This window comes from Camelus bactrianus, chromosome 2, assembly GCF_048773025.1.
Source record: "Camelus bactrianus isolate YW-2024 breed Bactrian camel chromosome 2, ASM4877302v1, whole genome shotgun sequence".
Classification (NCBI taxonomy): domain Eukaryota; kingdom Metazoa; phylum Chordata; class Mammalia; order Artiodactyla; family Camelidae; genus Camelus; species Camelus bactrianus.
This window is the reverse complement of record NC_133540.1, coordinates 48,691,712-48,718,495: the sequence shown is the minus strand read 5'-3', so window position 1 is coordinate 48,718,495 and position 26,784 is coordinate 48,691,712. Positions and strand designations below refer to the sequence as shown.

At 40.6% G+C, this 26,784-nt stretch overlaps 1 long non-coding RNA gene across 1 annotated transcript in view; it reads left to right on the top strand.

Annotated features, from left to right (window-relative positions):
* The window catches only part of LOC141573334 (uncharacterized), a 64,508-nt gene that overhangs the window by 26,163 nt on the left and 11,561 nt on the right, over positions 1–26,784 (top strand). The gene's annotated exons all lie outside the window — the stretch shown is intronic.

Here is a 26,784-nt window from a genome sequence, read left to right as displayed (position 1 = left end):
CAGAGGGAGGAGGACTGTGGCAGTTTTAAGACATGGCTGCACATTCATCAAGAGGAAGGGTCTTGTCCCCTCTCTTTGAATCTGGATGGACTTAAAACTGTTTTGAAAAATAGAGTGTGAGAGAAGTGATGCTTTGTGACTTCCAAGGCTAGGTGATGCCATACCAGGCGGTTTTGGCTTTGTTCACTACAACACTTACTCTGGAACCCTGAACTGCCAAGGCTGGAGGTGACCCCTCTGTGGCTCTCATCCTGGAGAGGCTTCTCATCAGTGTTCTGGTCGACAATTTATGCTGAGTTCAGCCTTCCAGCCATCCTTGCCAAGATGGAAGACATGGAAGTGAAGCAGTTGTGGACTCTTCAAACCAGTCCTGCTGCTAGTTGGATACCAGTGGATTACCTACCTAGATACACATGCAACAGAAGAATCACCCAGCTGAGCCCTGCCCAAATTACAGACCCACAACATCGTGAGAAATAATGAAATGGTTGTTCTGAAGTCCTTCCACTGGGCTGTATTTCATTCTGGAAATACGGATTGAGTAACTTCTACAGGCGCAGTTCTGTTTTGGTCTAGCGGTAGGATCCAAAGATGCAGACAGTCTTTGTTCTCCAGGAGACAAGCTTATTTGGGAGGCAATTGGTGAGAAGTGAAATAGCAAACAGGAAGTTAAATACCATCAGAGGAAATGTGATGTGATAATGCGTGCTAAGCTTTGGGGTGCTTTGTTATATAGAAATGGTTAAGTGGAACAGAATTTGGTATCAGAAGTGAGAAGAACTGAGGGAATGCCTACCTGCCTGAAGAAGTCTAAGAATTAAGTGGTTAAGTAGTTACATCCACGATGCCCAGTTACATCTGTGATGGAAATTTTCTCTGCTCGTCTGAAAACACCTGAAAGTGTGTGTGAGTGTGTGTGTGTAGTTATATAGTACTTACGACCAACTCCAGAGTGAATTGTTATATAGATGATTGATGTTCCTCATTCCTTGCCATACAGAAGATGAGGGTCTAGATTCTTGCTACTCCTAGCAGGGTCTGAGGACCAACAACATTGGTGCTACTTGGGAGTTTGTTAGAAAAGCAGATTCTCAGGCCCGGCTCCGGATTCTGAATGAGAATCTACATTTAACAAGACCCCAAGAGATTCCAGCACACATTAAAGTTGGAGGAACATGGGTCTAAGCTTTGCTGCTTCTGTTACTATGGCTACCACCAAACACCAAAGGAGAGCATCCCCCTTTTGTCCCATGTGTGAACAATTTATATACATTGCTGCATATAATTTTATTCTCAGAATAACAATGCAACACAGATATTATCTTCTCTGTTATATACATGAGGAAGCCAAGGCTTAGGGACCTCAAAGAAGCTGCTTGCCTAAAGCTAGTGAGTGCTGGCCACAGGAGTGGAACCCAGACCTGTCTGCTTCCAAAGCACAGACACAGTGAAGCCTAAGGATTCAAATGTAGTATACTTGGAAGGCGCTCCCAGGAGACAACCTGTAGGGGAGTGGGGAAGTGAGACAGAAGTGGGAAGGAGAGATAAGGGGTTCATTACTGAGCCACTTACTATTCTGGACAACTGGAACTTCATCCCTGGGAACTCTGGGAAATGATTTAGAACAAAATCTTGGGGTTATTCCACCTGGACGACGAGGGAGTTGTGTAGAGGGCTGCTTCTGGGGGTGCCAATTCCCTGGTATTTTCGGGCAACTGAATATGTAAGCTAAGAGGGCACAGGTGGTGACAGAAATCTCTTTAGGGAAAGAAATGCTGGTGCTGGCAGTCAGAATGAGGGTAGGAGGATGTGGGTGGGGTACCCCCAGTACCTGCTGCACTGTGCTCGCCTGTATCTTAGACAGATTTCTCAGAAATGCATCTTCTTGTTCATTTTTATTTATTGGACCCATTACTGTTATAAAATTAAGGGAAATATACCTCAAGTCCTTATTCTTAGAGAACTGGCATTGTTTTTCAGACCTTAAAAGAAAATCTGAATAGTGGAAAAGATCACATCAAGTCATTTTACCTTAACAATAAAGATGTTTTCATCCCACTGTGTTCCCTGGCAGCACTCACCTATATACACATACCTTCTTAAGTTCTCTCTTTCAACCGTGATGTATCATTACCACTTTCTCTTCGGCTACCTAGTCTTTAAAAGGTAATGATGCACGACTCCGAAACATCCCATTGTGCGGCTGCCACAATGCATGGAACAAGTCCTCTATTGCTGTGCATTTAGGCCAAGAAACGCATCTTAAGTGGCACAAATACAGGAAGAGAGAACTTTTCCAGCATGTGAGTACAGCTCTGTTTAGTTGACGGTGACTGTGGTCCTTTCACTGACTGTATTTCATTCAGGAAGTATGTATTGAGTAACTTCTACATGCCCAGCTCTGTGTTGGGCCTAGCGGTAGGATCCAGAGATACAGACAGCCTTTGTCCTCTGGAGACAAGCTGGATTGTGAGGCAATCGGTGAGAAGTGAAATAGCAAACAGGAAGTTAAATACCAGTAGGAGAAATTTACAGTTAAATACTGGTAAATACCAGTGATGTGCTAATGGGGGCTAAACCTAGGCTGTGTTTTAACGAGCTTAGAAGTGTACGTTATACCAGGGGTCACTGAGTTTGATCTTGTTATCTTTTAATTCTGTAATGCATGGGCAGAAACTCTATATTGGTTCTCACGAGACTAATGAATGGAAAGGGTCCTGGACCCCTGAATGCATATTCAACAAGCACATATTTATTGGGAATGAGCGAGGAAGGTGTGAAACTACACATGACCTGGTCACACAGATTGCTGAGAGCTCTAGGATTCCCCATAGATTTGTTTTTACATATTGCTGGGGTTTGAGCCCAGGGCCATCAGACTCCAGAGCCCTGCCCTTGACTCCTATGTTATGCTACCTGCTAAGAAAAATGAGGATAGACTACTAGTGGACGCTTTCTACAGGATCTGAGAAGGGGTAGAGAGGTTCTTAGAATTTAATGCCCATTACTACTCTAAGTATCAAAAAGTGGGGGAGGAAGGTATAGGTCAGGTGATAGAGCACATGCTTAGTATGCATGAGGTCCTGGGTTCAATCCCCAGTACCTCCTCCAAGAATAAATAAATAAACCTAATTACCTCCACCCACCAAAAAAAAAAAAAAAAAAAAAAAAAAATTAAAAATTGATGTTAGCTGATCTAAGCAGAAAAAAAGATCCTGAATGGCTCATAGACTTTCCAGGAAGATTCTAGGCTCAGAGGCCATGTATCCAGGAACAATGCCCCAAATCATACACTGAAATGAATCCAATGAACACACTTCTGTGCTGCTAACCACACCACCGACCCCACTGATACGGGTCTTGTTATTTAGCCCTTGCTTTGGCTGCTTCTGGAATGAGGATTCAGCCACACAGGGTCCACATGCACTCTGCACGCTACCTGCTTCTTCCTGACACGCCACTGGGTGGTGATTCCAAGTCTGGGGCAGGTGATTCCAGTTGACAGAGGCTATGACAGGTGCTAGTCAGGGAGGCTGGGAAAGCACATACCTAGCACTTTTAACTTCTGTGAGAAGCAGGGCCATCAGGTGCTGGGGGACCCAAGAATGACACATTCCACAGCTGCCCTTTGGTTCTTTTTTGGTTCCTTCATATCATTCTCCTGTCTCTCTTCTGGTAAGCAGAATCTATCCACGCTTCAGGGTTCAGCTTTTATCCCACTCCCTCTGTGAAATTTTCTGGAAGCCCTCTAGGTTTTGGTTTTATTCCTCTTTTGAACCTCAACATTAGTTCCAGCCAACATGAGTTGTGAAAACATAATATTTACAAGTTGACTTCCTATCATTAGACCTGAACCTCATTGTCCCAAAGAACTGTTGTGTCTAGAATCATATTTGGGGGCTTTTTTGAATGGTTGGTAGAGAAATAGCTTGTTTGTGCTGTCAACTGAAATAAATGCACAGCCTAAAAGTTAAAAGAATTATGTTTTATTTGGTGGGAGGACTCGAGCCGGGATGAGGGACTGCTCTGAAGAAGTAGGGGAGGAGCTGGCATATATAGGAGCTTTACAACAAAGACCAGGTAGTTGGAACAATAAAAGATTGCTTGTTAACTAAAGAAAACCAGGCATCTTCAGTTACAGAATTTAGTGCTTTTCTGTGTATGGGAGGAAGCAAACATCTGGGCTCATTGTATTCATTCCTTTGACAAGCACCTAGCTATCTAGGGCCAGTATCCTGTCCTTTCTTATTCTGAGTCCCCTCAGAGTGCACCATTGTGAGTGGCTGCTGAGGCTGGGCTGCAGGCCTGTCCTCACTGGGGGTGGCAGCAGCCGCTGATGACTTGGTTTCAGCATTGTTTACTGACATGGTTGCAGTATTTTCGTTCACAGTCACAGTGCTAATAGCTTCCTCTCCTTCCCCCCAGCCTGCTCCTCTTGTTCTGTCTTTGGTCTTTACCTAATGATCAACACCATTTGGTGTTGTTGCTAATATTTTGTGTTATTTTCTTGACACCTTAACTAGACGGAATTCCCACTGCGGGTAACAATGATATTTAGTAGCTCTTCTGTGATGTCCGTAATATGGTATAAACAAGACATGCTTATTGGTTGGTTGAGAATAAATATGCCTGAAAAATGCAATATTTTATTGCATATATGGGTCCTTTGATCCAGTTAGGTATTCACTCAATGTCAGAATACCTCATTTGTAGAAACAGTAATTAAACTTCCTCCTTTTCCTGTAAAACTTTCCCTTTAAGTAGGGATTGACAATGGAATATTTTATAACAGGACTGAAGATTCTCTTAGAAACATCAAGTCCATGGCCCTCATAGAAAGAATCCCCTAGGTGTATCTACCCACAGAAGTTGACTGCATAATCCTTTAATATGCTTTCCAACAGACTGATTTCAACGGGAATGAGGAGCAAGTTTTCAGTACTGAATGGTTTACCTGTTAGACTTGTCTTGGTAGAGATATATACCGCCTCTAATAATTGATTTTTATGACAGAAATTATTTGAAAGACTAATACCTGATTGCTCAGCAAAAATGTGCATAATGTGTATTTTCTATTATGATTTTCTTTCAAAGGAAAAAAGTCCTTAAATGATAAATCTTTTTTTTTTTATTGTGATTTGGAAGATGTGTGTATCCCTTAGATCAAATCTCCCTGTATGCTGCACTTAAATAATTTCCAAGTAGAAATGTAGATTCACCATTACAAACCTCTCCATTACATTATTCTAAGCATCTTGTTGACTCATCTGAAGAGGTAATGGTATAAAGCTGCATCATTTGTAAATTTGAAGGTCATAAGGCCTTTTCAAAAGAACTGTTTTTCTCTATATGAGATGTCAACTCATTTAAAAATAGTTATTAAACACTTTGGGGGAAAATATTTGCCATTTGCATATCTGATAAAAGGCTAATATCCAGACTATAAAAAGAACTCTCAAAACTCAATAAAAAGGAAACAGACCCTCCCAAAATGAACTATATTTCAGTCAACATTTCACCAAAGATGTGTGGATATCAAATAAACACATTAAAAGATGTTCATCATTACTAGTCTCTAGGGGAATGCAATTAAAACCACTGTGAGATGTCACTACACACCTATTAAGATGGTGAAAATGAAAAGAAACTGACAATATCAAGTGTTGGTGAGGATGTGGAGAAACTGGAATTCATATACAGCTGGTGAGACTGTGACATGAACGAGCCACTCTGACAAATAGCCAGGAAGTTTCTTATAAAGTAAAGACGACACTTACCATATGACCCAGCAATCCTATTTCTAATTATTTATCCAAAAGAAATAAAAACTATGTTCATACAAAAACCTTACTGTGAATGCTTGTAGCTGCTGTATTTACAATTGCCCCAAACTAGAAACAACCCAGTGTCCCTCAGCTGGTGAATGGGTTAAAAAAACCAAAACAAACAAACAAATAAAAACTGTGGTGTGTTCATGAGTGGAACACTCCTCGGCAATAAAAGGGAATGAATGGTCTCAGAAATAACTTGGAAGACTCTCAAATGCGTTGTGCTCAGTGAGAGAAGTGACACTCAAAAGGCTGCAAACTGTAAGATTTCGTTTATGGACGTGTGGAGCTTGTATACAGAAACAAAACGGTGGTCTCGGGCTGGGAATGAGAGGAGGGGTTGACTACACTCGGAACAGGGGAGTCTGGGGTGCAACGGAACTGCTTGATGCCTTGATTTTGGTAGTCATGGACTGCAGGCATTCGTCCGGAATCCCAGAACAATATGCTAAAATGAGTGAAGTTTACATGTGTAAGTTATACCTAAATTCAAAACTAAAAAATTACTTAAGTTCACCCGAGGACTGAGATAACTACTAAGTACTGAGAATGAAGACGTAAGATCAGAAGAAGTAAGTTGAAAGGATGCAGCTACGTATAAGACAAGTTAGACCATGATTTTTTAAATTGAGGTGTAACAGAATGCTAGGGTAGCATACAGAAGACTGCAGTAAACGCTAACTGTGTCTGTGTGTGTGCGTGCTCCTGTGTGAGGATGGGAGGTTTGTAAGCCGGGCGGGACTCACGGAGGAAGCGACATCTGATGAGTGGGAAACTAAAGTTCCCGGATAAGATTAGTTGGGTGAGGGAGAAGGAGCAGGTACAGCCAAATCACAGTGACTAATGTAAACAGAGTAAACGAGGAATGAGCCAAAAAATATAGGGGAAAGGCAAGTGTGAGTTTTTAATAAAGAAACCAGTTAAATTTTTTTTATCCAAAGGAGAAGAAAAGCAAACATTATTGGAAACGTGCAAGCTGGGTTTTTTTGTTAGCTGCAGCTGCTAACCATACAGGCTTCCTGGCAGAGAGCAGGTTATCCATCCTGTGACTATGAGGACACACCCTCAGTGAGCCCCCAGGCAAAGAGATAATAATAGTATGCGCCCTGGCAGCCTCCACTCTGGAAGAGTTTATGAGGAGGAAGTCCGCAATTACATATTTCTGGGCAAACACTAACCAAGATTGAAACCCAGATTTGAAGAAAAATAACAGGCTGGAATCTTCAGACATATTCTGTAGCTGTTCTGTGGATTGAAAACAGTAGTCAGACACTGCTGACGCTTAAAGCCAAAGGAACATACTGGGAAGATAGTACCTATAACTTGGTAAGAAACCTTTATCCCACCTGCCCACAGCGTGCATTGTGTAACACATAGAGCATTGTCCACATCTGAATGGCAAGAAACTCTTTACATTCATCACAACAAAGCCAAAGCCGCAACATAGGAGCTATTGTTCACCTCCTAGCGATGACCGAATCTATTTATCCATGTGGTTTAAGAGCTCACCACCGAGCAGTGAGAGGCCTCCTCTTGGCAACATCCCCAAGAGCATCTCAATCACTGTTACCACCATCGGAACAATTTGGGTCCCGCCCTGTGGTTTTGTAATTTCCATTTTTGAAACTCCTTAGACTGAGCCCTGATGTGCCCAGTCTAGGTTGGGCACACTTAAAATGAAACTGTGAAGCTAAAATTAACTTGACATCAAGATGGTGCATGTTCATTTTCCTCATATTTATAGCTGACCACAGTCATTATACAGAAGGCATCTAGTCTTTACCGTGCACTCTAGGGAACAGGAGGGGCAGTGACAGTAACCAAAAAAAGAACTAACAGCTTTTCCAAAGGCAGATGGTCATAACTACTGCCTCATGGTGCTTGCATCTTAGTGAGGTCAGCCGTGGCGGGGAGGACTTTTCATGACATGGTGTTTACTCTTTGGTTCTTCTGCAATTAATCAAGACTGATAGGACCTTTTCTTAAAGTTTTGCTTGGAAGTCCAGAATTCAACTTACATCACCACAAAGGAAGCGAATGGAACAAAACTTCCTCTTCAGAGTTTCTTCAACTTATCTCCTGACCTATCTAAGAGGTGAAGGTAAATTAACCCAATGTGATGTAGAGCAAAGCGTTTTTGATTAGAGACAGAAGATCTGAATTTTAGTTCACTTTCTATCTCTGGCCAGTTGTGTGGTTTGGGCCTCAATTTCATCTGATAAATTCCGAGGGTTGAACAAAGATTCTTCCAGTTCAGAATTCTATTTCCTAACTCTCCTGAGAGAGAGGAAAAAAAGCTAATGTTTGTCATTCTTATTGGATGTCAACTGCAGAGGAAGGAAGAAAACCTTCCATTCACCCCATAAAATCAATATTTACATGTTTTTCAATTCCAGAATATTATATGGAAAATTCCTACATCTCAGGGATAAGATTTCTTGTGACACAATGTGCATGATCCTTGACCTTGTCTAACATTTGACTCTGGAATTCTAAGCAGTATGTTTTGGCTTTTTTGTGTTATTCTGGTTTCGCTATCTGCTCCCGTTCATTTGACTGGCACATGTTAGTTAAGGCAGAGGTGCAGGCCTCTTTGATCACAGGCTGTACTGTATATCCTATCCTTTGATTTTACTAGTTCAGTTTTTAAAATAACAGCCTTCAGGTATGCTTAATGGGTTATGTCCAGCATCCCATCTAAAATGAGAGTAAAAGTTTACTTACAATCCCTGCTGTTTACTTCCAATACATCGTAAGAATCTTTTACCATTGTCTTTCCCTGAATATTCTATATATTGTTACTAAGGAAGAAAAATCTAAGGCAACATACATCCCTGTTCTTGTGTGAATAATCCCAGATATGGAGAGGAGGCAAATACGGAGATCGGGGCCTCAGACACGAGGAGGCTGGAGATAAGACTAATGGGTTTACAAGAAGACACCAAATTCTAAACAACATTTTTATGTTGTTATACATAAAAACACCTTGTGACAATTACCACTTATCTAATGACTCCTAAGGGATTTTTAAGGTCAAGTGTTGTGGTACTTTTTCTGTTAAAGAGCCAGATAGTAAATATCTTAATGCCTTGTGGGCCATGGGATTTCTGTCCCAGCTCCTCATCTCAGCCTTGGTAGCATGAAAGCAACCATAAATGATACGTGACTGAATGGGTGTGCTGTGTTCTGATAAAACTGTATTTACACAGGCAGGCAGTGGGCTAGATTTGGAGTCATAGTTTTCTGAACCCTGGTCTAAATTTTGGGGATCATTTACATCATTATCATCATCAATAACAAACATTTATTGCACATCTACTATGCAACTTATGGTACAGTCGGGGCCTGTGTTGAAGTTAAGAAGAGAAGGAAGCTTGAGCATCTGTGGCCCGAAACTCAGTATCAACTCACCCATTGGAAAGAGACCAGTTTTTAAAAGAGAAAACTAATAATATATAGCAATGAAGATCAGAACAGATTCTCTGACTCTGCAGGTGTACCTTTATTTGTAGCTAAAATTGAAAAAAATGTCTACAGGGATTGGTATTTTAAAAATTACTATGTACATTTTCTTTCTGTATTACTCTATGTCCCCCAGAATTGTGAAATTAAAATCAAACTCCTGGTCACTTCTGGGTATTCAGGTGCTCTTTTGGAGACGTCCAGTTGGTCCTGTAGAATGTTTTAGTGATTTCGAGACGTCAAGTGACAAACATGTTCTAAGCTAAGCCGTGGCTCTTCCTGACGGTTCTTGTGTGTTGAAAGGAGCAAATGTTTGTGAAAACAAGGGTATATATGTTAACCTTTTTCCCTTAGCATCACAGGGTTGACCCAACCCAAGATAAGGTAAGACTCATTTTATCAGATCCATTTTCCCTGTTTCTACTTTCAAGCGTGAACATCCAGTTTTCCCTGGTGATGACAGATGAAATAAAAGTCTCATTGTTTTAGGCAATTCAGGAGATGGGTGCACCTGTAGTCCTAGTATAACTGCTTATTTTTTTGTTTGTTTTTGACTCCAATTGTCCTTCATAATAGAAGTCTAAACACGAATACGATTATTTTAAGACATTTTAGCTGCTGCTGAGGCTCTAATTTTAGGAGTAATAGACCCTACACATAAGATTCTAGGGGTGCTGAAAGAACCTATTGTGTAATACTGTCTTTTTTCTTTAGTGTTTGCAAACTCACTATTTCAGCTTTGGACATCTTGAAATATGTGTATTTTATATGATAGAGGGGTACTTTGGGCCATTAACGTCTCATCGCAAATTTGCTTGTATCACAGCATACAGGGCTAGAATCCTAAGAGAATGAAGCCCCGGACAGATACTTTTAAAAAGGAGATTGGTGATTTGTTCTCTCTTTTACTATGTCATTTCCTTACTCCAGTTCAGTAACACCAAAATTAGAATCCTTTTCTGAAATCTGCAGTAAATTCAACATATGATCTCTGGAACATGCTGATCAATTAAAAAATAAATCAATCATAAACTTTTTTTTCAGATTTTGTATTTAGCACGCATAATCTTGATGCTGAACAAACTCCCGTAATGAGAATAGCTGACTTTATTTCACCCACTGGATAAAAACTCTTTTCTGTTGGTCAGTCAGAATATATCAAGACGTAGAAATGATTGGAAAGGTCATATACATTTTGTTTGACCTCTCGATGTATTGCATTTAACGACAGAACAATTTTATAGTCAGAGACCATGTCAGTAGTTTCTAGGTCTGATTCACTATTTTTTTTTTTTTTTTCTCAGTTCTTAAGCTTTTCTGTACTGAGGAAATTGGTGTGACAACTGAGAGGAAGAAATTGAGATTGTTTTAATGGAAAACCTTGGGACATGTGTAAATTGATATGTTCTCGGGGGAGAATTAATACCCTCGACGAAGAGTCTTTGCCAGACCACATTAGCTTCCCCTAAAAGTCAAGAGAATGCCCTCTAGTCAACACTGAGAAAGCTCCACCAGGCAGAAGGGTGATTCTCCAGAAGGAAAGAGCCTGAGAATGTGCTTCATGGCAATTCTGCAAGAGAGTCCATTACAGATTCTGGGTGAGAGACTCTGGGAGGTATCACCAAGTCTGTAGGAAGCATTTTTTTTTCTTTTTAATTTCAGAAAATCTTTAGAACAGAGTGGTATGGATAAAGATTCTCAAAGAAAACGATTCACAGATACTTTTCTGTTGTCAAGGAGGGCTCTCCTTGGAGCCAAGGTGGGAAACTGCCAATATACTGTGAACATCATTAGGAAATGCAGGCAGAGCAAAGTGGTTTCGTGGCAACTGTGTTGAGGATTCTGGGAATGTTTGGCCTCAGCAGGAAAGAGCCGCTGGATGAATTAGTGATGTCTGCTATAGGTGCGTGAGGAGGAAGTAAGTGTGCATGTGATAAATCTGCTTAAGGTACATTCTTGTGGCAAGTTTTTTGATCTTGTAGAAGAAGAAAAAAACTTAAGTTTAATGAATGGAGCCTGTGAATTAAACTGACAGCAGACAGGTTAACAGGAGAAAAGATCCATTTTTCATGCACAAGGGAGCTTCACAGAAAAGAAGTGAAAACCCAAAGATGTGGTTAGGCTTGAGAGCCTCAGTGTCATTTAACAAAGGGCAATTAATTGTGGAGAAGTAATAAGGCAAAGGAAAAGGGATTAGGGCTTCTAGGGGTGGTAAATTGTAAGAAGGTAAGTATATGGGGAAATTAACAGAAGATTAGGGTTATTTTAGTAAGTTTTGTCATGCAGACGCAGGGTGCTATCTCCAGTGATAAAAGCCCCCTGGTAACTGAGTCATTCTCCTCTTCCTGGTCTAGGGGGTGTGAGGAAGGAAGGAGGACACTTTCACAAAGGCAAATTTGTGCTCTGCTTTTAGGAGGTGAAGGGGAGGGCAGAGTTCCTCCTTGTCTGTTGTTTCTTAATTGTGTTCAGCTCAAAATAATCCTTTTGCCAAGGTGGGAGATTGTTGTGGGGTGGCAAATTCTGATCCTCTTCAGTCTAATTTTTTAATCTGAAATAAAGATGTTTCCTTAAGAACTATTTTGAGAATGGAATGAGATGGTGTCTCTGAAAATATTTTGAGAGCTGTAAAGCATTCTACAAATATAAGTGTTTATTCCTGTATTTTAGGTTGCATTTTTCCCCTCAAATGAAATCTCAGTTTCTTATAAATTCACAATGAAATTGATCCAACTGAAGAAGGTGGAATGGAGATAAGAAAAAAGTCCTTACTTATCTTTCCAAAAATGCACCCATTCTTGTACTGTCAATACACAGCCGAGGAAGACAGGAATGGAACTCATTTTCTGCAAACATCCCTTGAGTCCTTTACTTCCCATCTGAATTTAATTCTAAAAAAAGAGACCCTGATAGATTCCTGCCTTCAGGTATAATTACCTCAAAATTGACTGACATTTAAAGCACACACAACACTTTTTAGCTTTAATTAGAGAAAATTGGTGGAATTTATTTGACCGGTTGTTTTGGGGATGGTTGGAGGCTGAGAATTTACTTAGCATTTCATTTCCTGCTGATGCTAAGATTTAGCCCCTATCAGAGAGTTCCATACTTAGGATAAAATCACTTCAGAAATGTAGCCCAATGATTGTTTCTACCATGAAGTAATCAGCCCAGTCAGTAAGAGATGCTCTGGGAAAAAAAAAAAGAATGCCATTGACAATAGTGAAAACCAAAAATCCACAGAAATTTTATTTAAACAATCTCGAAGGTTGTCTTGATTTAAGAATGTAAAAATTCTTTTGCTTTGCTATGACATGTTTCGACATTGTTAATATGAACACCAAAAAGAAATGCAATATGAAAGAAGTGTTCTAGACCAACTCCAAAAAGTATGAATAAAAACATATTTATTCATCTGAGTGTCTCTTAGGATTGCTTTAAGTTTCTCCATATTTGTGGCTATTTCTTCTTCTTTCTAATTTTGTTAACTGTCTTTTTTTCTGGGTTAGGCCAGCTAATAGTTTGTTATTTTCTTAGTTATTTCAAGGAATCAGTTCTTGGATTTATTTATCACAAATACTCTTATTTTTTGGTATTGTAATATTGGCCAATTTAACTTTTCTGATTCATTTTTTCCTTCCTTTTTACACTTCCTTAATTTTATTTTTTTGGTTCTTTTTCTAATGTGTTGACATGAATGTTTAATTTATTTTTATTCTTTCGTATTTAACAATGTGTTTGCGTTTGTGAATTAAGCTATAAGGGTTTTGGGTTGTTAGATATTTTTTAATATGTGATGTATCTCATTATTATTCTGTAGATATTTTGAAATTTTAGTTTTGCTATTTTCTTTGACCCAGGTGTTGATTCAAAGTCAAGTTCTTGCTTTTTGTGAGATTAGTTTTCTGTTTCCTGTCCTCCTCTTCTTTTTCTCCTCTTCCTCCTCTTTATTTATGGTTTAATATTGCTGGAGGACACAGTCAGCTAATGTGTTCTGTGCTATTTCTAGTTTTCTTTTTGGTTTGATTTACAGTCAGAATTTTATAAATGTCCCATAAATTTTTGTAAGGCAGGTGTACTTTAAAAAAAAAATTAGGATAGCAAGTTCTACATATCTATTATGTTCATGTTCATCAATTATGTAATTGACATCCAACATTCTTGATTATTTTTGTCTAATTGATCTTCTGTGGACTCAGATTGTGATTTAAAGTTCCCTAATCTTATATTTTAGTCTCTTCTTCTTTGCATTTCTTGTGGTTTACGTATTATGAATTTAATGTAATTATTTTGTGCATCGCAACTGTTATAATCTCATTGTAGATTTTATTCTTTGTTGTAAAGTTTCCTCTTTGTTTTACTTAATGTGCTTGCTTGAATTTAATCTTACCTAATATTAATACTCTGACCAATATTTATGATTGTATTACAAATGTAATAATTATGAATCAGATGAACAAAGAAAACTATAGCTCCTTTGTTTTTTACATCTGAGCTAATTTTCCTCATAAGCCATTTACCCTACTAGTAAAAGAAGACAGCAGGGACTTTGCTAATTAATGGTATCCCAGCCTTCTTGGGTTACTCATGCTCTTTTGGGTAAATGCTCAGGTTTTTTTGGATGCCTCTCTCCTCTCCCTGCATCTCCGTGAGGTGGCATTTTGGTGTAAGAGGCTATTTTACATAAGGTGGCAGGATCTGTCACCATTCTCTGGCTCTTTATTAGTCTGTGTTGCAAAGTCCCGTTTAGGTGTGCTGGCATTGTGTTGAGAAATATTCACATTTTGTGGCCTCTATTTTTTTTTTTTTTAATTTAATGGAGGTACTGGGGATTGAACCCAGGACCCCATGGATGCAAAGCCAATGCTCTACCACTGCACTATTGGCCTCTACTTTTCCTAATGCTGCATCTCTGTTGTTCCATCAGCCTGTCTGTCTCTTCTTAGCCCCCTCCTAGGTCACACAGGAACTTCTGAGTCTTTGCAAGCTATACCCAGACTTCAAGGAGCTACCACCATCCCAGGTTTGTGGGCCCAGTTCCCCAACCTCCCACCAAATCGATCCATCTTGCCAGTTTTCCCATGTCATGTTGGCCTGGCACTAAGCAGTGAGGAAGGGTTTCCTAGAGGCCTGCAGCCTTCTGTAGGTCATGGCAGGGGAAGAGGCTCTCGCCTTGATGTTTGCAACATCTTTTGTACTTACTAGAATGCTTTTGTAGCCTTATCCCTTTTTATGTTCATTTTAGAATTTTTGACTTCTCTGAGTTGCTTTGTGTTTTAAGCCAGAGATAAATCCAAGGCACAGTTAAAAAAAAGTACAGTGTAATCTGAACATCTTTTTCCTTTAATAGGTATATTTACCTCAGTGACCTATATTGTTGAACCATCAGCACATCCTGTTGATTTTATCTTCAGAACCTATCCTAACTCCATCTCTGTTCTGTCTCCACCACTACCATCCTAATATAAGCTACCTTCCTTTTTTGTTTGTTTTGTTTGGGTCTGGAGCAAGAGCCTCCAAATTTATCTTCCTGATTCTAATCTACATAGCAGCCAGAGTGATTATTAAAAAATGTGAATGAGATCATGTGAGTCTGCAAGACTCAACAAAGACATCTCTTCAGCCTTGAAATGAAATTCAGATTCTCTTCCGGATTCTACATGGGCCCTCTTCTCTAGCCAGTGCCCACCTCTGTAGCATCATGTCCTACTCTTTCTTCCTTGCTGACTGCCTGCCAGCCAAATCCACTGACATTCTTCTGCTCTGGAACTAGACAAGCTCCTTCCTGCCTGAGGCTCTAGGGGTAGTTTTCCGTGTCTCTTCCTCAGTGACTTCTTAAGTCTGGCTCCTTCCTGGTCTTGCTGTCAATTGTCACATCCTTTGAGTGTCCTCTGACCGTCCAGTCCAAGTAGTCTTCCAACAGCATTTTACCACTCTCCCCTTTTTGCATTCTTCACAGCATATTTACTCCTTGATTACTCTTAATGGATATATTTCTTTATCGGTCTCAAGCAGTGAGATGTAAGCTGCATGAGAGTAGGAACATGCCTGTCAGTTGTCATCAAAAATAATAACAAAATAATACAGCGTCTACTATGATTCTTCAGTCTAGTCCTGTTCTGAGCCCTTTCCATGGATTAGGTCTTTTTTTAATTTTAATTTTTTAAATTGTAGTATGGTCTGTTACAGTGTGTCAATTTCTGTTGTACAGCCATAATGTTTCAGTCATACATATACATACATGTATTCATTTTCATATTCTTTTTCATTATAGGTTACTACAAGATATATCGAATATAGTTCTCCGTGCTCTACAGAAGAAATTTGTTGTTTACCTATTTTATATATAGTAGTTAATATTTGCAAATCTTAAACTCCCAATTTATCCCTTCCTACCACCATTCCCCCCTCCTCTGTAACCATAAGTTTGTTTACTATGTCTGCGAGTCTGTTTCTGTTCTGTTGATAAGTTCATTAGTGTCTTCTTTTTTTGTTTTTTTTTTTTTAAGATTCCACATGTGAACGATATCATGGTATTTTTCTTTCTCTTTCTGGCTTACTTCACTTAGAATGCAGCTCTCTGTGTCCATACTCCACGGATTAGGTCTTTAATCATCATTACAATGTCGTGAGGGTGGTACTATTGTTATCCTCATTTTACAGTTGGAGGAAAGGCAGAGAATTTCAGTGACTTATCCAAGGTCACATGGCTATTAAATGAGAAAGCCAGGATTTGAATCTAGGCAAAGACACTACCCTGTTATGTACTAGTCATAGGAGTTAAAGATCCGAATCAAGAAGAGACAGTTCTCTTGAAAACTCAATAGTTGGAAAGAGAGGCAAGTGAAAGAAAAATCACAACAAAGCCTAAGTTTTATATTCCACGCATCAAAGGGGAGTTAGAAAGCGTATGACTGGGGCATCATATTTATGTTAAAAACTTTTTTGTGAAAATACATCAGAGAAGTCTGAAATACCTTCATTGCCTACTTGTTCGCCATCTACATTTGTTTATGCAAGTATCTGGCATCGTTGCTGTAGCAACGTGGAGGTAGCAAGATGAAACATTTTCTAATATAAAACATACTGAGAAGCAGAAATCTGTAAGACTGGACTCTTTTTCTGAAATGATTTTCATATTGGTTTCCTAGTCCTTTACCCCGGCTGAGAGAGAGATGTTTTTAAAGATGAAAGGTGATTTTAGGGGACTGGAAGAAGGTGAACCCATCCATTAGGAGAAAACCATTATCTGTCTGCTTTGAAGAAATCATTTTGAAATAATGAGGCATAATTAATGTCAGTGTTTAGGATTACGTGAAAGTTTGCCAAGATGCCCTGTACAATTCTAATGGCCAGAAATGACAGTTTGATCACAGGTATGCCAAGTAGCCATCCCATGCCTCACTGCATTTGGCAATAAAATGAGATGAACTGTAGGCATCAAGTAATAAATTAAACCACGATTACCGCCAACAATGGCCAGCCCTCACTCAGTGCCGGGAGCTGGTCTAAGGGCCTTGCAGTCTATTTAATCCTCGCCGCAAACCTGGTGAGGTAGGTATGAGGCCCAGAGAGGTTAAGCCATTTCCCTAATATCACACAGCTACACAGTGTGAATCTGAACTCAAACATAGGGTTGTGTCAATAAAACAAGCAAATAAGAATCACCATGGAGTGGCTGCTGTTTGCCTGGTGTTGTGCTAGGCACTTCCGTGTGTTTAGCTCTGTGGAGGAAGTCTTGTGCTCAGATAACAGGTAAAGAAACAAAGACTCAGATAGGACTAGGGAATTCTCCCAAGGTTATGTAAAACCATGCCTGTCTGACTCCAAAGTCTATCCCAAGTAGTAATTCATTGAACTCTTTAAAGCAGAAGGTGGAGTACTGTTTCCCTCTCTGTAATTGCCTTCACCACCCCCTTCTTCTCTTCTGGTACTTTTCTCTCATTCTTTGTGCTTTTGTGGACCACAGCTCAACAATGTGCTTAATATACAAACTGCTAACATTTTCTGAGCCCAGACTGGGTGCTGGCATTGTGCTAAAACATCATTTTCCATTAATTACCTCATTTAATCCTCCCAGCAACCAAGTATCACAGGTACTCTTATCAGCACCATTTATATACATGAGGCAGCTGGAGGTGAGAGAGATGCTCTTGGCAGCTGAGTCTGGTGATAACAATTTTCCTGCGAGAAAATGACGCATTTTAAAGCCGCATTGCTTACCTTCCCCTGCAACGGGGCTAAACAAGCAAGATTCAGAATTCCTTTTGTTTTTGAACGTTAAAAAACATGCAATCGTATTTAAAGTTGTTTTTTGTTTGTTTGTTTGTTTTTGTTTTTTGGAAGCAGGGTGGTTTGGACTTGTCTTGTTTGTGGCAGATTTCTTGAAAAGTTCTGTTGGGCTAATCTGGTTAATTCTGGCCGCTTCCTCTTCCGCTCGGCTCTCTGTGGCTCTCTGTTCTGTTCTTGGGATGGCCACCATTGGCTTGTGTCTCCTGAAGGAACAAGTGCAGTGGGGGCAGGGTGTCGGGGCTCTGGGAACCTCATTTGCATACTCCTTGTTACAAGGGCGGACCACATCCTGGTTAAGACAATGTGCTGTCTGATAAACAGACTGCATCCCCCAGTGTCTGCCTGGAGCCCCGCCAGCATGTGGTCCGCCTTTGTCACAAGGTGCTGTTTATTCTGCCTGGAAGTCCAACGACAGGACAAACCAGCTAAATGAACCCTTTATTCCTCCCATTCTCTGGCAGGAATTCCTTAGGTCACAAACATTTATTAATATTAGATTAAGGGAGAGGCATCAGAACTCTCCAAAGAAGCTTCCCTCATACTGTGGAAAACCTATAAAAAGGTTTTTATCTTCCTTGTGAGCTATGAATTCTTTGGGGATGCGGGAATCTTGGGGAACTTGGAAAATATAGTGTAAGGGCATTATAAAGATCAAGGTTTGCCAAGATTTTATGTTGATAAATATTTATTTCCACATCTGTTTTCTATGTGTTCCCTTTCTTTCTTCCGTCTCCCTCCCAACCCAACAACACACAGACAAAAGGAAGTGGAGGCGTAAACAATTAACTGGTGACTGTAGGACTTACTGTTTAAGAATCTGGGTAATTAAGTCCTAATTTCTCCATTCTACCTACAATTTGGTAAATTAAAAAAAAAGATTTTGAGATGCAGTCTCATTTATGTCAATTAAGAAATCTCTCTGTGCTACCCTTTTACTGATGTTTTTCTATTTAACGCCCCTCAGAACAGTTCAGCATTTCCTGCTCTGGTTAAAGTATTTTCAAATCTCTACGTGGTACGTATTTTAAGATGTATTTTAACCACCAATGTCATTGGTGACTGTAATCACTGAAAGGAAAGTACTCTGTGATACACTAGTTGTTTTAGTGTCTTTTAATCAATACTTCCTATAAACAGACTTTGTCCTGAGGGACTGGAATCTGCAGCTATTTCCTTTCTGCATTTGTAGTGACCTCAAATGTATCACAGCCTCTTATCTGTAGCTAATCCCACGTGTGTAGCGAAGACTTTCAGTAAGGTATTGACTGGAGTCCTCCTGGAGGTATTGGTGGAAGATGGTGCCAGTGATGATGCTACAAAACAGTCTGAAAAAGGAGCCAGTCTGCATTTTGAAGGATCACCCACATTTCTAATGAGGCCTCTGAAGAGATTCCTGGCAGCTGAAGAACAATAATATGATAGAGATTGATTATTTTGTGGTTTAGAAGTGAAATCCTTGCACATGGTGAATACTGCGGTTGACTGTGAAGATGAAAATTAGACCTCTATAGAAGACCTTGTGAAGAATAGCCTATCGGGGAGACAGTTATCTGAGCAATGTCAGCTTTCCCAGATTAGGAAGGATCTCTAAACTTTAGTGAATGGTTTTTCCTTTATTTTTTTATTTTTTATTTTTGTTTTTACATGATACCAGTCCTCAAGATTCAGAGTCAGCTGCAACTGGGAGTTTACCAAGGATGGTGAGCTGATTTCTACTTCAAAGAGGCAGTTGGAAAAAGAGCAGCCTTGATAAAGGGGGGTGTGATGGCCCCACGAGGTTTTGAGTGAACATGCTTTCCTACTGATTAGCTGTGTGGCTCTGGGCAAGTTTCTTAACCTGTCTGAGCCTCAGTTTCCTCATCTGTAAAATAGAGATCATAATGCCTACTTTGTGGTATTTGGTTGTGAGTATTTGATGTGTATAGAGTAAAGATGTCTGGCAAAGCAGTCAGCCCTCAGTAAATACCATCTGTTTCCACTCCTATCTCACTCCCTTGTTCTCTTCCTTATCTTACACTTGCTTAATGGTACTTGAAGTTGGGCAAGATGCTTTACTTCTCTGAACCTCATTTCTAAAATGAGGAGGCAATGTCTCTAGGTTCCTCCGGGTTCTGAACTTGTAGAGTCTCATGAAGTATGAAAGGAAATATTTGTAGTCAACCACCAGGAGTGTTAATTGACAAAGGCATGGTTTTTGAAGGCTCAGACGTGCCACTGTCAGACGGTGCTCTGATAGTGCCTCTTTGGTGCTGTTGAGTATTGAATCTTCATGTTGTATTTCCCAGAATCCTGGTTGGAATAGTTGCAGATTCAGGTTGTGGGATGGTGAGCTCTCTGTTGGTGGAATGGGTGCATATTCTACAGTCCTTCTCCAGTTTCTGGTTTTGCTCTGGGAGACCTTTATCATCCCGGAGCTCAAGAGATCCCTGAAGGCAAGACATTGGTTTTTCAGTCTTGTAACCCTGGTGATCAACAGGCTGCCCAGAAGGGAGGAGGTGTTCAGTCAGTCATGAATGAATCAATCAAGTTGACATCATTTACTGACCATCTCCCCAGGCCAGAGGCTGTGCTAGAGCTTTACTTACATTATTGTATTTATTGTGATACAATTCAAGTACAAATCAGGCAGCAGTTTTCTTCATGTACTTTGGAAAAGTAGATGTAAGAAGGCTGTCCCCTACCAGATTTCTTCCCTCTGCTTCTCCAGCCCTCTGCTGACCTGTATCCTCAGCCCTATGGTACTTTGATGACGTATCACATCGTAACCTGGTATTTGAAAGGACTATAGGCATTTAGAATGCAGGTGCCTCATGGCCTTCGCTGTCTGCATGACAGCGCGATCTTCTCCACAAAATGATTTGCGTTCTGCTGGAGCTGGAGCTCAGCTGCTCTTGCAGGATCCTGTGTTTGATGTTCCTGGTTGCCCCCAGAAGCCCCAGTTATCTCTTGATTATCCAAGAGACGGGGTTATCACCTGGCTCCCAGCCTCTTGGAGACTGGCCTTCTCCTTAGCATCTCTGCCGGAGGGCGGGAGAGGGAAAGCAAAAAAAGCTGAAACTCAAACCAGTGCATTTTGCTGCTTGGATACAGTGCTGGTAAACGGCTGGACCAGAGGAGAAGAAGACTGAAGTGGTCCGATTCCCACAGCTATCTGGCCCATTTCCCAAAGGTTCTGCTGGCTAGCGGGTTTGAGGCGAGGAAGTGGCTCAGGTGTGGTTTCAGGGCTGGACGTTGCCTCTCTCATCAGAAAAGATGGGATCAAATCTATAGGTCATTCCTATGTTTGAAAAAGTGGTTGACCAGTCTTCTATGTATGATTATTGCTGGAACACCCCGGGTAGGGCCTGTGTGCCAATCGTGTGGCGGTGTAAGGTAGAGGGTGGCAGGAGGGGTGGCTGTGGTTGTTTTCATCTCAAGTTCCTTGACATTTGGGGCATGAGACAGAAGTATATAGTTTTGGTTTGGCGTTCTACGACTATCCAGCTGGGTTATTTTTTCTTTCCTCCTTTTTTATGGGGTAGTTTAAGGTTTAGGTTTTCTTTTTTTAACCACAGAACCTAATTTAATTGTGGTATTTAAAAAATTATTATTTTGTATATGTGCCCAGAGCTTTTGGGGTTATTGGTAAACTTGAAAAGATACCACAGTGCATGTAAACATATATAATTTAAGAACCAGTCATGACTGAGGCTTATTACATCCTTTGGAAAATTCTTACTTGGGAGCAATTCTAATTAACAAGAAATTTTCTGGTTTCCTTCTTGCATGCTTTATTAATAATAATGCTATTAGTCAGATAGAATCTTTTTTTCCCTCCTAGGATATAATCTTTTCCTATTCCCTTTTTCAGTAGCCAGTTCTATTGCAATTGCCTTTAATACAAAGTGTGGTATACTTGTGATGACAAACAGCTAACCTGATCAAGATAAGAACAGTTGGATTCTTAAAAAGGAGAAATTTTGCAGATTTTTAAAAAAATAATAAACTCAGTGAAAATGAGTTCCTGTAGGGAAACTTCATTAAAGTGCAATTGGTTTATTCAAAAAAATCTTAAAATTTAAAGGATATGCTCTTCCCCTGGTTAACTAAATTTCCTGGGTGGTGGTGGTGTTTAAATAAAGAGATTGGATAACTCACTTGGCTCTTCAAAACTATTTTATTTTTCCTGTCATTTGAATTCCAGGTTAAGACAGTTGAATTCTTTTAAGTAATGAGGAGACTAATGTCTGAGTGAAACACTGATAAAATGTACTGCATATTTCTGACTGTGCTTGGGACCACAGTGACCAAGAGTGGTTAGGCTGTGAGCTTTTGGTATTCGGAGGCAACGGTAACTTGATTCTTCATTCTTGAAAGTGTCAGGATCTAGTGAAGAAGAGGCTGTTGTGTAGGAAAGGTGTGATCGCAGCTCAGTTCTAAGATGTAAGACGCACACAGTGAGCCTCTCGAGTGCATCCACCACAGCTGATGGTGGCCCTTTTTAACTTCGGGCACGGGAATTTATTCGAGGTATTTATTTATTTTATTTTTTCTGGCATGGAAATTTGTGTTATAAAATAATATTTATTAGCAAAATCAGTTGCTCGATGTCAACTGAGAGTTTAAAAATGAATTAAGCTTGTAATATTTCTTGGAGCTATTGTGTGCTGTAGCCCTAAAAACTGAGAACTTAAGCCCTTAAGAAAGTTATACTTGATACAACGAAGCAGCATCCAGTGCTATTGTCAGCATCATTTCTAGAAATCCTTTTAAAACATCTATAGCAACTATTTATTGATGTTATTATAAGAAATGATAAAATGCACAGGAAACACTATTTACAATGGATATTTGCTTAATATTCAGTACATGTAAACCTGAACTCAATCTTTAGCACATGAGCTGTAGTATCTGCCGGGATGGGTGTGTGTCTCCCATTGGAAGACTGTCTTTCCCAGGCATCACTTCCTTGGAAAGAGGCTTTGTTTATGATCACACGGCTGTTGGATTAGACATGAGTCACATTTGATATGCTGTGACCACCATCCTTCTAAAGGGTTCTCTGCCCAACTTCGGGTGTATCAGTGCCGGGGAAGGAAGTGGCAGTAACAAGTTATCATAAATACAGGTGAGAGATCGTTTGTCTCAATGAATAGCTGAAGGAAGCTGCAGGACTTCTAGTCTCGTCTCCTAGATCCTCATTCTGCTCGTGATGGTTAATACTTGCTGTGGAAGATCTTCTTAGCTAGGGAAAGGCTTGATGACGTTTCATACTTCTTAATTCAGTTCTTTCTATGTCACCAAGGAGCCACTTTCCTGTGTTGTCTAAACTTCGTAATTGTTAAAGTAGAGATACTAAAATATGTTGAGAAAATGAGTAGACGTTTGCAAAGTAGTTTAGCTAATTCAAGATTTAGAAAACCATGTTGTGGGTTCTCAGGGAATATTAAACAGCATTGGCTATGTACCTCCATCTAGTTTGAAATGCTGATGGAAGAAACTCAGATTTATTGGTTGTCCGCTATGAACCAGACACCTTGCAAGGTCCTTAGATGTCCTAGCATATTAAATCCCTTGCGGTGGTATTACTAGCTCTATTTTAAAGATGAAGTAACTGAGATTTTTAAAGGTTTAGCCAAATTTCCCAAGGTCACACAGGTAGTAAGTGGCAAGCCAATCTTTCATGAAAACTCATGTCTACAGTCTGTTTCTCTAGAATTCCTAGGTCTTTGCTGCTAGAGAGAAAGATAATCTTTGGCAAATCTACAGCATTAGATATTTAAGCAAATTCCCCATGAGTGCAATTATAAAGCAGCATTCTACGTGACACAGATATTATATACGTACTCATTACCATCAGCCTCTCCTCTATCAAGCAGCTAACCTGGTCCTGGGAGTCTTCCTTCATGAAATGTATTAGATTGATCTTCTGTTGACTGCAAAAGCTAAAACGCTATTCAGGTTCTGAAAACATAGCATTTGAATAGTTAACTGGTCCCTGTTGACTCTGGTCCTTGTTGAGGAGTATGACTAAATTAATATACTGAACCACCATTTCCGTTGTCATCCAGTGTCTGCCAGTTCACTGCAGGCAAGTCAGAACGTGGAAGGATTTATATAGTCTGTCTCTAAACTACTTTTTAAAGAATCCCCTACCACCTCTCCTATACCTGGACGTGGATCCGGTATTGCCAAATGGTCTCCCCACATCTCTAACTGTGCTCCTGACTGTTCACTGCTTAATAAACATGACCCTTCTGAGTCCAGTTAAGATCGAAGTTCTTTTCTAAAGCTACCGCTATTAGCCCTGAGGTCAAGACATCGTTTCCACTTAGGTCACCTCTTGTTAAACCAGTTGTTTGGCCATAGCTACTTACTGCCAGGTATAAGGAAGAGAATAGGGTTGAATATGACCCTTTTACTTACTGTCTGTGTGACCTTTGGCAGGTCACTTCATACATACGACTCAGTCTCGTTGAATATAACATGGGTAATGGTATGGAACTGTCCCCATTTGACCTACCAAGGGTGGGCTTCTTTTCTTCTTTGCAGCTCAGTTCCTGAAGTTGTAAAATAGAGATAAGAAGAATAATTGATAGAATTGGTGTCACCATTAACTGTGACTGATTAGGATGAGTTAGGTTATGTTGCTGGATAAATCAAACCCAAATCTCGCTGTTATTAACACCACAATGTTCTTGCCCACACACCATATCCTTCTCAGGCTGGCAGGAACTCTGCTCTGCGATGTTCCTATTCAGGGACCCTGGTTGCCAGAGCCTTCACCAGCTGGAATAATAATAACGCAGTCACTGTGGCGGGAGGGAGAGGATGGAGTGAACTGTGTGCCGGTTCTTGAAGCTGCTGCTTGGCAGTGGTGCACATCACTCCCCCTCACGTTTCATCAGCCAAAGCAAGTCTCATGCCCCAGCTTACCTCAAAGGGGCAGAGAAGAGTGATCCCCCAAGTGCTCAGAAGCACGAGGCCCGGAATCATCAGGGAGTGGCCCTGACCATGGTCACAGTTTGTGTCATTGGGCCATTTTCGTGTGGTACATTTCAAGCTTTATGAGTCCTTCTACAACGTAGGCTCCTTGGAGTGAGAATGAAGGCTGGATCCCCTGCCCTCCTGGCCCCACGGTGATCAGCATAGATCTTCAGGACACGTTTTACTGAATGGACGATTGGAGGACTTCTCCGAGTGGCTTTTCCTCTGATGCTAGGTTCTAAGTCCCAGGATTTACTCTAGTTTTCAGAAGAGTCTCAGGAAGAATTTACAAAATGCAAACCCAACATGAGGTCTTCGAAAGGCCTTACCAGCTCCTGCCATCTTTTCCTCTTGAGCCCATGTGGAAATGTCCACTGTGGACTTGGTGGCGTTAAGGGAAGTGCTCCTTTAAAGCTTCAGTTTCCTTCTCTAAAGGCCCATAGACAAAGGCCAGTGTTAATTACCCACTAGACTTAAGCAGCAGTACGTTTCATAGATCAGGAAGAGGTGAGTCTATCATGTCAGGACTCGGGCATGCTCAGCTGTGAGAACGTACCCGAAGTCAACTTATCTGCACCTGCGGAAGGGCTGGAGAAGCTCCTTGGTGCTGAGCGATGAAATTTTCAATTGAAGATCACCTGTTGAATAGTCTGAAATCATATTACCAACCTTTTATTTGCTCTTTCTTTTCTAATTATGTAAGACATTTGTATTTGTTATGGAGAAGTTAGCAAATACAAATGGACAAAAAGGAAAAAAAAACTCCATAAAAGGGACAATTAGCCAAAAGAAAAACATCTTATTTCTCATCTTGAGTTAATATCTTTTAAACAAAACACCATATACTCTTTCATTGCTGTGGTGAATGTTTCTTACAACACTGATCAATTAACATACTGTGTTAGAGTTTCTGTCACTACACTGTAATTTTACAGACAGTAAATTTACATCATAAGCTTGGCCTGATGTTTTCAAAGAAATTCCTTTTTATTAAACAAATTTTAAACAATACATAACAACTGTCTTTCTCTGACTTAGAATTACAAATCCCAGATGCAAGCATGGCTTTTTAAAAGTCACAAAAACAATCTTTAAGTAAACAAAGTGAAGTGGGTCCCAAGGAAGCAGTTCCATGAGTCTCTGGCTTGCTGTGCACCAGGGATGAGAGAGGTATTAGGACAAATCGAGACGTTCTGTAAGAAATGGGCAAAGGGGAGTCTCCTCTCTTGTTGGGGCCCTCGACAGGGTGCCGGGGTTGGAAAATGAGTAACTCTCCTGCTGTCTGAGCCATTTGAGGAGCCTGAGAAATGGGAGTCCGTGTTCCAGGCATCCATGGCTTTCGGTGCATTTGGTCAGGGACCAGAAGCTGTAAGTCAGAGAGCTGGCTGGCGGCAGGGAGAAGGAGGTGCCTGCGGGCTTTCCCTCTGATCTGACCCCCCGATGCTCTCCTCCACTTGACCACCCTTGAGTGAGAACGTCAGTGGGTAAATGGTGTGATCTCTTTGGGGGACTGACTCAGTCTGGAGACGCTCTGCTCTCTCAGGGCCTCTTTCCTCCTATAGGCAAGTGGGGACAATTTACCGGCTTCTGTGTCTCTGTGGATGTCTTAGAGAGGATATGGTTGTGGGCTGGGTTCGGGGTATCCAGTCTCACTAAATAGACAGCACAACTTGAGACTGAGCAAATGAACACAGAAATGGTATATGAAAAGGAATGACACTCCCAACCGAGGGACCTGGGTAAGATGACAACCAGTCTTTGTTTAATGCATTACAAGACAGTGTCATTATTACTCGTTATTAACTCCATCTTACAGACGGACATGAGGCAGGCAGAGTTGAAGAGTCTTGCCCCAAATTACATGAAGATGATGTTGAAGTTTCCTTGGAGCTCAAGAGCATATGGTGACTGATCTACATTTTCTTTCCTATAAATGCAGATAATGCTATTTCCTGCCTTTCTCTCCTCCAAGCCTTCTGTTTTCACCTCCACACCCTCCGTCTCCCCCATGGTCTTGTGAATACGCCGTGAGTGTTAGTATCCGGGCTCCTTTGCTCAAACCTTCTCCCTTCCCAGTCTCACTCCTCTTTACCTGCCTAAATTCTATGTTTTTCTCAGCCTCCCTGGTCCATCCAGCCCACAGAGATCTCTGTTACCGAAAAAACTGCTCTGGTATTTGTTAGCTGTAGCCCTTCCTGAGGGCTTACAGAGTGCCTGGTGGTGGAGGTTATCTTTGTAT